Consider the following 14,962-nt stretch of genomic DNA (forward strand, 5'->3'; position numbering starts at 1 on the left):
AACTTAGTAGTTCAAAACCCCAAATCGACTATAATCAAAACCAATAATCCATAACCATGGACATCATAAGAAAGATGACAACTTTGCATACATTAACCCTAATAGAAAGGAAAAAAATAAGCTCTTTCTCTCAGCTATTGCCATAGCAAGTTAAGAACCCATCATGATAGAATGACAAGGATTCTCTTTTAGGAAATCTCCTCAGAAGAGAGACACGGCGAAATACCTATGTAAAGAGGAGCAAGAAAATCAATATTTGAGTAGGTTACACAACCTTGCCATGCCCATGCAGTAGAGAAGGAAATACCTACAAGAACCAACACAACACTATTAAAAATAGAGCTAGAATAAGAGAATTGTCGAAGCTAAAAACCCATGCTAACTATTTGTTTACAACCCTCACATGAAGCTACAGTGTGGGGAGTCAGCCTTCATATCTATTGAGGTAAAAACACAGGATGTTAGGCTAGTGAAACGAAAAGGTATTGTAGATAGTGTAACTAAGAAAATTGATATGGTAGAACTAAAACCCTTACCTGGGCATGTCCCTGCACTGTCCTTCACCGTAAAAGTGAACCGATTGACAATGGAACACCATTCCCTTCCATATGTCCACCAACATGCCCAAAAATAGGTTGTCCATTGCTCTGTCATCCTCATCGATCTTGCACAATAGATGCTACTCATCTCCTTGAAGGAAAAAACCAAACACACTGGGCTTTCGGGGCACCTAACATGTAGCTCCACCGAAAATCCAACCCCACCACGCTGGGCTTTTAGGGCACCTAACACCTAGCTCCACTGAAAATCCATCCCCACCACAGAGATCTGGATCCTTCCCGCCATTGTAGAAACAATATAAAAAATCTAGCTCCAACATAGAGATCTAGATCAGTGCTACCCTCACAGAAACAAAGCGAGGTTGTAACACGATGCCAATTATCAAGGAATGATGTAGATCTATAATCCCTAGGGTTTACCACCAAATCACTCAAAACCCCAAATTTATGTCATGTGTTGCAATGAAGCCAACCTAAAGCCTTCGTTTCTTTCATATGAGCCTCATGTGGTTGTTTGTACATCAATTTCGAAAAGAATCTTCACCCAAATGTTATTTTCACTATATACGACCCTGGTTTTTCAAGTATATGAAGCATATTATTCAATCCCCACCCAATAAATAAAATAAGTAGTAATATTCACCCAAATGTTGTTTTCACTATATACGACCCTGGTTTGTAGATTATATGAATCATATTATTGAATCCCCACCCAATAAATAAAATAAGAAGTCAATTTTTTATATAAGGAAAGCAATGAATTATGTCATTCATGTTCTTCTTTACATCATCCATTTTGTGGCTACCCACCTCGTCTGATCCATCAAGCAAGAGGTAAGACTATCAATCATAACCTGTAGTTGGTTCATTCAGTCAATCATAAAAGCTTCTCACATGTGGGTTTTTCTATAAAACCTTAGTTGATGAGGGTTCGTTCATTAAACGCCCATTTTTACCCATAACAACCACCCTGTTATGGAAATTTAGTGAAATGTTTATTTATATTCCTCTCATTTCCAAAAGAGCTTTATTTGAGCAAACTTCCACACATGGGAGCCTAAATAGTTTACCATTGTTAGGCCTAGTGGATTATAATAAATGATTTTCATAGCATTTCACACATTAAATTTTGTTTTACTTAACATTTTTCACATTAAATTTTATTTTAGGGAGATTCAAATTTAATATGGAGTTTCCTCAAATTAGATATTAAATTGATTTTCAAATAAAGTAAATGGTTATATTTTTTAATATTAAAAGTTAGTTTTAATTTTCTCCATGGTGTAGATTAGTTGATTGGCTTAAACTTTGATTAGCTCAGTGTGCCACGTGTGAGGCAATGTGGTTACACTTGGAGGTGATTGTGGTAGTGGATAGAATCGATCCATGTCACGTAAGTACAAGCTCATTATAGTTGTTGATTCTGCCATATACAAAAAAATAACAATAATAATAATAATCATACTTTTTTAATTTTATTGAATTAATTTTGTCAAAATTAGATGTTATTAAAAGCACGTGATTTTATTGGAAGCAGTTTAGGTGATAACAATAAAGGAAACTAATTTTCTTGTAAGCATTGTCTAAATTGTATATCCACTCAAACACACTGAGAGAAAAAACAAGTCTTGATCCCACACAAAATGCCTAAAAGGAAACTCTCAAGCAAGACACCCAGTGTCACCTTGGTGGACTTCTCTCACTCTTTAGACTACAAGAAGGATATCATTGTCTAGGGGGGAATGCTAAAAGATCGAGCAAAGCTAGGTCATTGAGTAATGAAGGGAAGTTCCTTAACGAAGACTAGTGATTTGACACTACTTACTTTCAAATTAAAAGGTCAGGGATAAGTGTGCGAATAGTCAAACAAACCATGACTTATTAACGAATTTTTGAATATTTTAATTAGACAACTATTATTATTCATGAAATGAAATTATACTTGAAAAATGAAAGATAAAGCTTGCTCAATTAACCATATAACATGAGACGCTAGTAAATCATATAGAAAATGAATCATAAAAATAGAAAATGAATCATAAATTGTCCATACAAGGCATTAGATCATTGATTCATCATATTCATGAGCATTGGAGGTTGAGAGTTAATTATCATCATGAAGAGACCATTCTACAATTAAGAAATCATACACCAATAGTATTAACTATGTTTGGGACAATTAAGAGGTATGTGTTTGTGGTGATAAATAAAGGAAATATTCAAACTTTTCCTTGTTACTGAGGACATTGAAGACAACAAAGTTGAATGTGAACTACTTACACATTGGTAACATTCAAAAGTCATTGATTTATCATCAATTTATCACCATTTATAGTTGGGTAGTTTGTAACCATAGAATTGTGATCCAAAAGATGTATTTGTAACATTCTAAAGTGTGTAATTAGAACTAATGAACCATGATCAATACTATTAGTGTGTGTGCACAATAACCACTATGTATTTAGAACAAATTTCCATTAAGACTAGAGATAAATGTAATTTTTAAAGCACACGTAAATAATGAGAAATTCCATATGTCAACATCAAATATTTAAGAATTGTGCACATTGTCTAACTTGGGTTTAGAGTGCACCAATAGTGGCACTATTGGGCTTCGAGTGCTATCTTGTTATGTCTATTAGGATGTGGCATTTCAAATTATAAAGTGATCATACATCTACAAAAAGAGAGGCAAGTAAAATACAGTGTTAAAAATAGTGAATTATTAGCCTTATGAACCAAGTCATTTCACATTCCCATGCATAAGGGTTTTGTTAAATGTCAAATGTGTTCAAAAATGTAAGAAATAAATGTATCAAGAACAAAATTTGACCATGATGCAAATTTGTAAGCCCTTTTCACAATTATTTATAAAGAGCTTAAATATCAAGGAGTTTCATGCATTGATGTAATCATGTGAAGCTTAAGAGTGTTTACTATGCCATAGATATGTTACCTAGATATGTCAAACCAACATGAACAAGTATTTGTGAGACCACTTGTATTTGTGGTGTTTCGTGTTAGGTGAAATAGAATATTTGGAGCAAAAAGGGAATAATATAAATGCATGAAGCAATTAAATAAGATAGATGGAATACAATTGTGAAAAGAAAATAATAGAACTAAAATTGGAAAATATCACTTTAAGCAATCCTTTATTGATATTCCAAACTAAATGCAATGTCCACTTGCCTTTTCTAAGGGGAAATCTACATCATGAGGAGCTCCAAATACTACAATATTCACTTTATAACCCATTACATAGCTTCTACTACTATATATATAGTTTCTAATGGACGAAAACCGTAACCACCTAATCGACTTCCATTAATGAGGCCTCAACCACTAACTAGTGGACCTTCTTTAACAAGTTCACTTACATTTATAGATTTCACACTATACTACTATGTAGAGCCTTATTTAATAAATATGGTTGTCAATACATTAACAATCTATTCCATTAACTATGGAAGTTAAGGTGGTTGTGGAACCCTAACAATAATGCAATGTTGTCACACACAAACTTGAAAAAGGCTTAGCTAGCCTAGGACTAAAAAAAAATCAATGACTTCACATGACTCAATGACTTGGGAAATACTCAAAAAATACAAATGACCCTCAAAATACAATAACTCCACTGCCCAAAAATATGTTGAGTCTCGATGAGTATGGAAATTTTATGGTGAGTATAGAAAGTGGTGAGTTTGTTGGTGAGTTTTTCAGTGAGTGTGGGGGCTAGAGAAGACTGCACAAAACTTAACAAAAGAGTCTTGGATGAGCCAAACTACACTGGTACAATGTGTAGATTTGAGATAATTCTTATCTTGCATTTTTCTTGTTATCTCAGTGTTCTCTCATTGTTTTCTTTTGTGCACATATCAGATCTACAGCCTTAGAAGCTTTTAGCTCTCCATAGCTCTAGATTTTTGCATTGGCCAATTTATTTCAGTATTGTTTTGGAGTGGTGTTTAAAAATCTCGGTTCTATGAATATATAACACTATGTTAGGGGTTTCTCTATTCTCATTTTTGAGTTACAAGAAAATAAACTAAGTGTTCTGAAATTCTGGTCGTGTTAATTGTGAAAGGAAAACCTAGGTTGAAAGTTGAAACCATGGCATGCAAATTTCAAATTTCAATCCTTTCATAGAAAAAATTGAAACTATGTCATTTTGAGTTTGACTCCTAAATTTGTTAATACAATTTTGGTATGAATCAACCTTGTAGAGTATTGGAAATTTTCTAAGAAAGTACCTAACAACGTAGCCTCCCCTAGTTGGTCACATGTCTTGTACTATTATTTTTGGAAATGGATCTTCATATAGGTCTTCCTCTGAAATTCAATGTTTTTACCTAGAAACTAGTTTTAGATAATGAAAAGGCTACCCTTCAGAGTTGGTCTTGCCATGAATATGGCATATATCCCTATTATTTCCCTCTCTATAACCTAAATACTAAAGGAAAGAAGGGTTTTGAGATGCAAGGAGAAGGGGAAAAGGAGAATGGGTTACGTGAGAAAACCTAGGAAAGTGAAGGATCGAATAAAACACCCATCAGATACTAAAGTGAACTTGGAAGACAACTCTGATTGGAATAAAAATAAATGTAAAGAAAGAAAGTTGCAAAACAAGAGAGAAGAAACCATCATCGACTGTGAGTTCAAGAAGGAAGAAATTCAGCTAAGGAACCGCAAGGTAAGAGCTACAACGAAATAAAGTTTTAGCTAGGAAAAATAAGTAGGAAAATGAAAAGAATGTTTAGAAGAGATGAAAAAATAGTTGAAATTGTGCACAAACTAAATGTAAAGTCAGTTTTAAAACTTCCATACAAGTAGTAAGGGCTTTCATTGCAAAATATGCATCTCTAGTAAAATTATTTTGCTTCTATTAAAGAGACAGAGATCCTAGATCTAAGTGATTTCTGACAAAATTGGTGAGAACTAGAGTTCAATCTAATAGACCTATTTAGTCTGAATGAGGGAAAGAAATCTAAGAGAACAAATCATGTTTGATGAATCAATGAATCATTAATTAACAACAAACAAGTCTATTATACCTCTGAAGTGACAATTTTCAAGTCAACTATTGTTTCTGTTACTTTTGACTACTGTTTCTTTCATCTGGTTATCTTGCAATAAATTAAGTTTAGCGTACTAAGAACAACTAGTCATATGAGTCCTTCGAAATCAAAACTTCTAATGGGTACAAGTTTCTTCTTTTCAATATACATTTGTCCTTGGTTTGTACCTATTGCAATCTCACATTTCTCTGGTAGGAGGAGCCTTCCCATGTTTTGGTTCTTATAGTTACAAAACATGGTTCTGTGAAAACTTGGGTGAGACTAGAGTATAAGTCATCAACTCAAACACAGGAAGAACTCAGGAAAAATAGGCTATTTTTTTCTCACAAGAATGACACTTTTGTATTGACCAAGAAGCAAGTTTGACTTTCTAGCAAGTCAGTTTGTCCTTTTTTCTCTATTGGCCTCAGTTTGACTAGGAAACTATAACAAATTTTGTAACAATTATCTTGATAATGTTATCAAGTTATAAATACATATTTTTAATGTAGTGGAAGACTAAAAGAGGAAGATGGAGATGCAAGTAAATATGATAGTAGGGATAGTATTTATACCACATGAGAGAGTTTTTGCATCTCCCCAAGAATGGATGACAATGAAGAGGACTTCCCGGATCCAACTGTGCCAAACATTTCCACCAAAGGAACCTAAAGGTTGATATTATGAAGAGTGGATTTGGATTTATCTTCATCCGAAAAGAAAGTACTATTTTCAACTACAACAACAATCTCTTCACTTGGAGATAAATTTTCGACTACCTCAGGATCAAGATCCTTGTTGGTCATATACTTGTCAAGTTTATCCAAGGACACCATTTCTTGTGAGATAAATATTAAATCTTGAGGAAAGTAACTAATGGGTTCTTGAAGAATTTTGAAAACAGATGTTGCAGTGAACACCTTCCCTGCTATAAGTTTTTCTCTACAAAAATGTATGTAGTGAATGTCACTACTGAAACAAGTGAAGGCATGCTCCATGTAGTGAAGGTCACTATTGAAATAGGTGAAGGTGTGCTCCATAGAGTAATTTATTCACTGAAATAGAATACATAGTTTTTCAAAGCCATTCATATTTGAAATTCGTAAAAGACTCTACAATTGTTCTGAAATGGTCTTCCCAAGCTTCAAGTTTGATAACCTTCATATAATTCAAAAACTCATTAGTTGTATGAATATCACACATTTTCATTAATTGGAACTTATATCTCCTATTTCTCTTGGAGCCCCAAGCTACATGGCCCATTATCATTGCCATGTAAACAAAACCAAACAACATAGAAATGCCCAAAACCCTAAACAGGATTGATAAAGTAGCCCCAACCTGTAGAGCCCTCATCGAGATGTAATGAAGCTACAACATCTTATATAGAAGTTGTTGAGCATCCAAAACCATGTCATTTACAATTTTTCCAACAACATGAGCTTGCCTAGTGGAGCTTGACAATCTTAAACCATTTTTGTATAAAGTTGTGATCAGAGTAGACCTTATCAGCATGCCCAACCTCTGACATTGAGCGTTATACTTGTGGGAGCAAAGAACCTCAATGGATTTTGATAAAAATAGTATGAGTACAAGGACAAAGTCATCATAAGGAGAGCTCTAATATCCAAATGTAAAAAAAAAAAAAATATTGTATAAAAAATGGGCCAATATATATCACACATAGTTTTTTAATGGCTAGGGATGGAGTAAGTGCAATATTTGGCCAAAAGAATCGAAGCAATGTAAGGTGTATAGGGTGTTGGTGTTCCACTATGTCATTAGACCAGTTTGATTTAAAAAGTTCAAACATATTTTTAGAGCTATCACCAGGTGTCAGTGCAGGAACATTTGTCAATTGCACAACATTTTTGTAACCTTTATTCAATACAAGATTCAACCATCACCATATATCCCTTGATATAATTCTTGTTGTAGAATAAGGGGTTATCAATTCTTTCTTAGTTCCAGGATTCAGAGTGCTACCATCTAGAAGAGGCTTGTGTAATTTGTTTTTTGTTTCTTCAACAATGGTGATTCCTGTAGTCCCTTTGAGGGCTAATGCTAGCAAAAATCCGTAGGTAGGGAAAATTATCAATGAAAAACGGTCATCAAGAGGGAGGATACTATATGGATTAGGAGTAGTGGACATTAACTTGATGATTGTAGAGATCAAGAATATTCTATTAAGAATGAAATTCATAAACCACCAAAGATATAAAGACTTTGGATGTGATGTATCTTTGAATTTCTTCTCATGTCTAATTTAATGCCCCAAATACAATCCATGAAAGTGCTTGGACTAGTGTTTATATTACCTCATGGATAACCCATTTTGTTCTAAGGCCTAGTCTTCCACATCTCCAAACGTAGAGACCCACAGGAAATAAACTTACAATTCCTGTAACAACTAAAGTTTCTCTGAATTTGAGACTAACTTTGAGGCTCTAGCTCTGGATCTGGCCCTAGAGATTGGTGTTTTGAGGGAGTGATTTTTCCTCTGATGATATCTTTCATGAACACGGTAATTTCTTCACCAATAATTCAAGATAAAGCAATAAGAAACCAATGTTGATGAGGATGACAATTTTTCATTGGGAACATGGATGTGAATATCTATTATCTTGATGATAGGGCACTCTATGTGTCCTGGGCGATAATACTTGTGATATCTAGTTTTTTTTGTCAATTTCCTACTCCTTTGGCTTCTGGGTTTGTGATTTCATCCATACCTTGCATATCTTGCTGAGATGTCTGTCTAGATTCACTAGATTGATATGATTTGTTCTAAAAAATCTCACTCTCCCCGCTATTAACACCACCCTTCTCAGATTCTTTTCCTTCTAAGGTCTCGAACCCTTGTACATCATGAAAAATGGATTTTACAATCCAATCTAGAACCCAAGTCAAGATCAATAGGTTCCTCCTGAATTCTACAGTAGAATCTAAGAGATTATGCGCAGAGGGAGAGCATCGAACCCTCTCCCAACTTGGTAAGGAAGAAGAGTAGCGGGTAAGAGATTATGTGTAGAGGAAGAGCATCGAATCCTCTCCCAACCTAGTAAAGAAGAAGAGTAGAGGGTAAGAGATTATGCATAGAGGAAGAGCATCGAACCCTCTCCCAACCTGGTAAGGAAGAAGAGTAGTGGGTAAGAGATTATGCTCATAGGAAGAGCATCAAATAGGAGACATGAAATCAATACATCAATATTTGATATTGCATATGGACATGTAACGATTCTACTTTCATATAGAATACCTGGGGCCAACAATAAGTTCAGTGGGAAAGAGACAAAATATCCTAAGTGATATTGGGTGGAGGGCATACATGGGAGAAAATATTGTTTCATACAGTTAGAGGACACATCTCCCTTACCATCTAGTCTTCTCCTATAAAGATCATCGAGTTACTCATCTTAGGGATACAGGGGTGCAAAAGAAAATCAATTTTGGAAAGTATTGGGTTGTTAATGATTTATGGGTTCATTCCTAAGTGGTACATAGTAGAGAAAGGCCCAAGATCTATTTCTGAGTGATCCAAATTAACCAGGCACTATTCCTCATGTTGATTTTCATACCTAGGATGAGTGAACTAGCTTATTGAGGCTGGCGAAAAAGTAGAGAGATGTCCTCTCACAAACATTGGCACCTACTCTATGTCAAATCGTCTGAGCTATAGTAAATTGAAATAGAGGAGGGTAGCATTGCTACTTACAGGCAAAGGATCTGGTTGGGAGTTTATTTCTTGTTTTCTCATGATACGCTCTTGACCTTAGCAACATTCTACATCTCCATAATTGTATAACTATTGTAGAGGATGCAACTGAGGCATTTGGCACTACAAACCAGGAAGGGACTACAATACTAAGTCTTCCCGAAAGCCTAGTATGAAATAGAGTTTAGTTTTATTGGCTTTCAGCCCTCTCCCAACCTGATAATAAAGAAGAGTGGCAGGGACAAAATAATTAAATGAAATGATATCTTAACATTTACAAGCTGACTAAAAATAGTCTATGGAATGATAAAAAAAAATTCTTGACGAAAGTTTCATCAAAATAACCAAATAGTTCAACTTGTACAATATATATATATATATATATATATATATATATATATATATATATATATATATATATATATATATATGTATATATATATATGTATATATAGTGCATTAGCTAATTAAACGTAACAATACACCCAAAATTACTCTTCAAAAATTCATTTAAGCATTGTAAAAGGATTTACTAATGTGAATATGAAACCAATTATTTGTGCCTATACTTGTAAGTCAAAAACAATTAAGAATACCCAACTACATATCCATCATATCAAATGATCTAAGCTGGTCTACTTTAGAGGAATAAACCTAGAGGAGTGTGTAGCACCAATAACAGGTCTTCCATGCTTAACTAGCTTATATGAAATAGAAAACCCTGCCAGATAATGGCCAATCATCTTAGGCTTGATTTTGGCCTAATTGAATGTCTTCACATTGTAAACAACAATAATGCTACCAATCATCTCAGGAAAAATTATCATGTTAGGGAAGTGGGTTCTAACTGGTTGTGGTTTCTCACTTGTAGGAGCTTCCCGTTTCACCTTATGGAGCTTCTTGATCAAGGCCATTGGTTGCCTCTTCAAACCTCGTTGAAACCTTCTTCAAGCATGAGCATGGAAGAGCTTGATGATATCTTCAAAGGTCATGTCCAAAAGGGCATCCAGATCAACATCCTTGTAGGAGAACTTCTTGAACGTTCTCTTCTTTGTTTGCATTGTGCCAACATCCACATCTGCATTTGCCATGGCTGTAATTGAATAAACAAAAAATTTCCCTGCTCTACTCCAACAAACACACTCAACGAACACCTTACCTCAAGAGGTCATTTCCAAAAGGGCATCCAAATCAACATCCCTATAGGATAACTTCTTGAACGTTCTCTTCTTCAACTGCACTATGTCAACATCCACATCCACGTCCTCCATGGTTGCAACTGAATGAATAGACAATGCCTTTGCTCTACTCCTGCAAACACACGCAAGGAACACCTTACCTCAAGAGTAGCAGGACATTAATTGATTAGATTTTAACAATTTGTCAATAGAATAGCAGAAATTAAATTTTAATGGGCGATTTTAGATTTTAGAGTAACCAAAGTTTAGATTTTCACAATTTGTTAATTTTTTATGTTGTCACTATTGAGTAGGAGGTTTTTTCATATAGAGGTTATATATTTAATATTGTTCAAGGTCGAGAGAGTGATAATTTTGGTTGAGAGTGTCAATAAAAATATAAAAAAAATTATTTTGAAAAATGTTTGTATCATATGAGAGTATAAAAAACTTCTCTAAGCAAGTATGTTCATATAAAGAGGGAAAGAGAACATGAGATTTACACATAAGGCGAGTATAAAATACCTCCCTAATCAAGTATGTTCATATAAAGAGGGAAAGAGAACATGAGGTTTACAAATAAGGGGAATATCAACTAACCCTTAAGGAGGTGGAAAATATACTTAATTCTATGAATAATGTTATTAATAAACTCAAATATTCCTAGGTAGTCCATTATTTTTGGGGAATAATGTTATTAATAAACTTCAAGTAGTTGTAAGTAGCTCAAAAATACCTTATTAGAAGTTAGTCATAGTTTAGTTTACATTAGTCATTCACATTAGTCATTTTTAGTTTATTACTTATTAGCTAGTCATATATTTTAACCCGCAACTAAATTAGTCATTTATGTTAGGTATTTTTAGTTGGGTCACTTAAAATTGCTCATTTTTTGTAGTATTTTACTTTAAAAAGTTGTGGTGACTAAATATTTTAGTCACCTAGTCACTAATTTCTCATTTTCTACTAGTGTTTTAACCTCCCTAGACATTAGGGTTTGGTTAGAACACCTCATGGAATAGTTCCTAGAGTCATCGATTCAACCCCTAAGAGTGGGGAGATGTTGTTTTGGTATTTATGTATCAGTTTCTTGGTGATAGAACAGGTTGGATTTCAGAGGAGAGAACTATTGTAGCTTGTACTTGGACATTTTCTGGAAATCAAAGGACACAATTTTCAACTATTATCTAGGAATTCATGTGCAGTAATTTTGTGATGTTATTTTTCTCTGTTATAGCTTTACATGAAAGATATTCATGTTCTCTTTTTCATCAATTCTTGAATGGTTTTCCTTAGAGTTTATAAACAAAATTCTTTGCATAAAGCTTTGTTTTTATGGAAAAAATCATTATGTGTTACTTTCTTTCTTGCTTAATGAATTCATGTTTCATGCTCATTAAGACCACTCACTTCTTCTAAACACTACACTACACCGACAAACCCTAAGATCCATCACAAAAGTAATGCTACCTTTCTCCTTTATATCTTTTTTGTTGTAACCCTTTGATCCTCTGACCTAGCTACCTGGTTTTTCTCCCTTATCCAACAATAAAACCCTAAATTTTCCAAAACCCACCTGAGCCTAGCTATCTAGCCTAAAATCCTTTAGATTCCAATCATCTCTTGGGTTTGATTTCATAGAGATAGCCCTTTCTAGTTTGATAGGGCTAGCTACCAAACTAAAAGCTTGGTCTGTGGTTACCTTCGTCGATCAACTTGGGTCATTGTGGAGGATAACAGAGGGCATGACAACTAGGGAGTGCCAAGGTGTTCTAGTGAATGTAAGGTTCCCAAGTCATGGAAAAATGTAATTCTAGTTGTTAGGTCATGACTGCCAAGGTGTGTTAGGGAATGCTAGGGCATGCTAACATGTGCCAGATAATGCAAATACATGTCAAACAAGATAAGATGTGCCAAGTGGAAAGGCATGCGAAGATGTACAAGGGTGTGACAATGCATGCCAGGGACTCTCAAGGTGACAAATGGGAGGAACAAGTTAAACTACAAGGAAATGAGCACATAATAGGATTAATAAGTCATCAATTTACCTTTCCCATGAAGGGAATTGTTATAGACATTTTTGTGCCTTACAGCATTGAGCATGAAATGTCCATAATCCAAGGGGTCCAAAGTCCCTAAACATGTTGTTCCTACCCCTAGAGGAACAAGGCTAACAAACCACAACAATTCACAGAAGTTCTCCACCAGAAACTGCTCAAAAACAAGTCAATTCAGGATCAATTCAGTGGCTCCACTAGCTGTCTGCGCTGAATGTCAAAGCCAACACTGGCTACTTGCACTGCAACGCAGGTAGAAGCACTACCAGGGTGCGCTGAGCGAGAGTTGACAAATGGCAGGTTCATTACAAGAGGTGTCAAGACCCAGGAAGCTTCCAGAATCTTCCTCAATGACACTTGCCTCAGTGAATTCGACTTGTGATGAGTAAGAGGTTCCCAGTCTCCAAGTGGAAGCAAGAACCTCCAAGTGGAATCAAGAACTGACAGAGGGAGAGGACACTAGTCAGATCTCAAGCTGACTCATCCTCTCTCCAAACATCTATATATGGATCTCTCCTCCATGAGATCTAGAGGCTGGAATTTTGTTATTGCAAAGAATTGTTGTTGGTTTGAGATTGGAATCATTAGGTGCTTAATGCTTTGAAGGGGATGAAGATAGGAATTCCATTTGCTGGGAAGGAGATGCTGGATTGGAGCCCTCTGGGTTGTATCTCTTCCTGAACCTTGTTATTCATCAATAAAGCTATCTTGGTTTCTCCTATATACTGATGTATCTTTGATGTATGATTGCATTAGTATGTTTAGTTTATTTCTAATCCTGAACTAGTTATGAATATGAATCCATGTCTTGTGTAGTGTTCTCTTCTTGTGATCTTGCAGAAACCTCTTGAAGCTGGGCGAGCGAGAAGGCAATTAGCTGGGAACTCTCAAAGAGAAGGGAAACTGGATCGACGGACAAATGGAAGACACCAGTTAGTCCATCCATCTCTCTTCATTCTTAATTCATAAAGGAAGAATACTAGAATAGCTGTCTCTGTTTGTTGCTAAGGCACTATCACACCTTAGGTGGATAGGATCGTCCTGCATAGGAATTTTTCCCCACAACAAATTGGCGACTCCGCTGGGGAGATCTATTTAGTCATTTTATTTGTGTCTTTATCATTGTTTGTTTCATAGACTCAACAGCAGCAATCAAACTGCATTTGCTATTCTCAGATGCAAAGTAGATAGCTGCTGCTTTGATCCAATCACTGGATTTGTCTATGATCTGAACAATGGATTCACAAATGATTTGATGATCCTTTGTGATAGATCTTAGTACCCCCTCAAAGCATCCCTTTGATTGTACCTTGCTTGTTGCTTTTATTTGGCCTGAAACCGTAGATTAATCAGCAATCTGTGACCCAGAACCCAGTGAGAAACTCTCATTTCTCCTTCAGCGCAGACCCTGTGAAGAGGTTCTGCATTTCAACGCAGGTCCCGTGAAGGCTACCTACGTTGAATGTCAAAACCCCTGTGTTGAGGTTGTGCTGATCCAGTTAGGCCTTGTGCAGCTGGGGTTCTCTGCTATGTTTTGCCTTGTTTTGATCTCTGATTTTTGCAGCCTGTAACCAGCATAGGTACCAGTCTGATAACTCCTTTTCTCTGCTTAAATTCCATCTCCTTTTGTGAAAAAAGACTGTGAGTGTTTTTATGTGTTTGTGGCGTCATTTACAGTCTTCCTTTGCAAGAGTGAAATAGTCATCCTGTAGCCCTTGATTCAGATCTGTTGATTGTGATCTTAGGAGAGAGTTCATTGGCTGTTTGCAGTTGATTATACATTTACTTTTGCTTTTGGTTTGAGTTTGTCTCTTTTAAGTGTCGAAACAAGTATTCATTTCGGAAATCGTTAAGTGTTGTAATCTCTTCTACCCTCTCTGATTTCGAAAAAGTAAACTTGTTTGTATTTGTCATTTAAAAGCGAATTCAAAGTTGTACAAAAAGCTTTCTTTGTAGGCATCAATACTAAGAAAGCGGAAAACAAACACCTGCATTGTGCATTTGCATCTTGATAGTTTGCATGTTTGGTTTAGGAAAAGTGCATTAGAGTGTGCTGATTGCTCTTTGAGAAAAGATGGTGTCTTTCTTTTCCCTTTGTAGCTAGGATTTTCATAAGTTGAAAAGATATAAAGCTTTCTTATCATCTTTAGACTGCATTTAGGAATTGTATCATACATCCCATGGTGATCCAGAAAGGCAAACTTCTAAAAAGATCAACTTAAAATAAATTGAATGAACTTAACAACACTTTGCAACATAACGCACAACATAGAGGTCTAGGCTAGAGACGTGTTCCGGCGTCGTAAAGCCTGGTGACCGTCGATCTCGTTGATGGTGGGTGATTCCTCCTGAGGGACGATAGCACCAGTACGGATTGTGCTCCCACGTACCGTCG

General features: G+C 35.5%; 1 pseudogene; it reads right to left on the bottom strand.

Moving 5' to 3' along the window:
• Positions 1 to 9,967: 9,967 nt before the first annotated feature.
• On the bottom strand, positions 9,968 to 10,423 carry LOC149247662 (small ribosomal subunit protein uS19 pseudogene; annotated as a pseudogene).
• Between the last annotated feature and the right edge of the window lie 4,539 nt (positions 10,424 to 14,962).

Source organism: Pinus tabuliformis, chromosome 7 (assembly GCF_031772625.1).
Source record: "Pinus tabuliformis cultivar Carrire ecotype Pingquan chromosome 7, CPIR1, whole genome shotgun sequence".
Lineage (NCBI taxonomy): Eukaryota > Viridiplantae > Streptophyta > Pinopsida > Pinales > Pinaceae > Pinus > Pinus tabuliformis.